Raw genomic sequence first — 2,560 nt, forward strand, 5'->3', positions numbered from 1 at the left:
AGGTAAGATAGACTCAAACAAACACTATTCCATTGAAAGTTTAAATTTGTTCGGAGAAGTACTCGAAATATCGCGGAAAGTCTAAAATTTGCACTAAGTGCTCAACTCGGCGAGATAAGCACTTTTGTGCAAAAAGTGACAGAGTGAAAAATTTGATTCAAAATGTAATTTCTCTTTGTTAGGCATGGTGAGATAGACTCAAACAAACACTATTCCATTGAAAGCTTGAAAATTTTCGGAAAAGTACTCGAAATATGGAGGGAAGTCAAAAATTTGCACTAAGTGCTCAACTCGACGAGATAAGCACTTTTGTGCAAAAAGTGACAATGTTAAAAAGTTGAGTCAAAATGTAATTTTTTTAGGACAGGCAAGGTGAGATAGCCTCAAACACACCCTATTCCATTGTAAAATTGAATTTTTTCGGAGAAGTACTCGAAATATGCCGGAAAGTCAAAAATTTGCACTAAGTGCTCAACTCGTCGAGATAAGCACTTTTGCGCAAAAAGTGGCATTGTTAAAAAGTTAAGTCAAAATCTAATTTTTTTTGTTAGGCATGTTGAGATAGCTTCAAACACACATTATTCCATTGAAAGTTTGAAGTTTTTCGAAAAACTACACAAAATGTGCTGAAAAGTCAAAAATTTGCACTAAGTGCTCAAATCGGCGAGGTAAGCACTTTTGTTCAAAATGTGACAATGTGGAAAAGTTGAATCAAAATGTAAATTTTTTTGTTAGGCAAGGTAAGATAAACTCAAACACACTATTTCATTGAAAGTTTAAATTTTTTCGTAGAAGTACTCGAAATATCGCGGAAAGTCTAAAATTTGCACTAAGTGCTCAACTCGGCGAGATAAGCACTTTTGTGCAAAAAGTGATAGTGTGAAAAATTTGATTCAAAATGTAATTTCTTTTTGTTAGGCATGGTGAGATAGCCTCAAACAAACACTATTCCATTGAAAGTTTGAAATTTTTCGGAAAAGTACTCGAAATATGGAGGGAAGTCAAAAATTTGCAGTAAGTGCTCAACTCGACAAAATAAGCACTTTTGTGCAAAAAGTGACAATGTTAAAAACTTGAGTCAAAATGTAATTTTTTTTTTGGTCAGGCAAGGTGAGATAGACTCAAACACACCGTATTCCATTGTAAAATTAAATTTTTTCGGAGAAGTACTCGAAATATGCCGGAAAGTCAAAAATTTGCACTAAGTGCACAACTCGTCCATATAAGCACTTTTGTGCAAAAAGTGACAGTGTTAAAAAGTTAAGTCAAAATGTAATTTTTTTTTGTTAGGCATGTTGAGATAGCTTCAAACACACACTATTCCATTGACAGTTTGAAGTTTTTCGGAAAAGTACTCAAAATATGGCTTAAAATCAAAAATTTGCACAAAGTGCTCCACTCTGCGAGATAATCACTTTTGTGCAAAAAGTGACATTGTTAAAAAGTTATGTCAAAATGTTATTTTTTTTTTAGGCATGTTGAGATAGCTTCAAACACACACTATTCCATTGAAAATTTGAAGTTTTTCGGAAAAGTACTCAAAATATGGCTTAAAGTCAAAAATTTGCACTAAGTGCTCAACTCGGCGAGATAAGCACTTTTGTGCAAAAAGTGTCAGTGTGAAAAATTTGTGTAAAAATGTAATTTTTTTTGTAAGGAATGGTGAGATAGCCTTAAACAAACACTATTCCATTGAAAGTTTAAAGTTTTTCGGAAAAGTACTCGAAATATGGCGGAAAGTCAAAAATTTCCACTAAGTGCTCATTTCGTCGAGATAAGCACTTTTGTGCAAAAAATGACAATGTTAAAAAGATGAGTCAAAATGTAATTTCGTTTTGTTACGCATGGTGAGATATCCTGAAACAAACACTATTCCATTGAAAGCTTGATTTTTTTCGGAAAAGTACTCGAAATATGGCGGAAAGTCAAAAATTTTCACTAAGTGTTCAACTCGTCCAGATAAGCACTTTTGTGCAAAGAGTAACAATGTTAAAAAGTGTCAAAATGTAATTTTTTTTTGTTAGGCATGGTGAGATAGCCTCAAACAAACACTATTCCATTGAAAGTTTGAAGTTTTTCGGAAAAGTACTCGAAATGTGCTGAAAAGTCAAAATTTTGCACTAAGTGCTCAACTCGGGGAGATAGGCACTTTTGTGCGAAAAGCGACAGTGTAAAAAATTTGAGTAAAAATGTAAATTTTGTTTGTTAGGCATGGTGAGATAGCCTGAAACAAACACTATTCTATTGAAAGTTTGAAGTTTTTCGGAAAAATGCTCGAAATATGGCGGAAAGTCAAAAATTTGCACTAAGTGCTCAACTCGGCGAGATAAGCACTTTTGTGCAAAAAGTTACAATGTGAAAAAGTTGAGTTAAAATGTAATTTTTTTTTCATTAGGCAATGTGAGATAACCTCAAACAAACACTATTCCATTGAAAGTTTGAAGTTTTTTGGAAAAGTACTCGAAATGTGCTGAAAATCAAAGATTTGCAATAAGTGCTCAACTCGTCGAGATAAGCACTTTTGTGCAAAAAGTGACAGTGTGAAAAAGTCGAGTCAAAA

This window comes from Anneissia japonica, unplaced genomic scaffold (assembly GCF_011630105.1).
Source record: "Anneissia japonica isolate Jap-2015-1 unplaced genomic scaffold, ASM1163010v1 scaffold287939_len150304_cov138, whole genome shotgun sequence".
In the NCBI taxonomy this organism is placed as follows: domain Eukaryota; kingdom Metazoa; phylum Echinodermata; class Crinoidea; order Comatulida; family Comatulidae; genus Anneissia; species Anneissia japonica.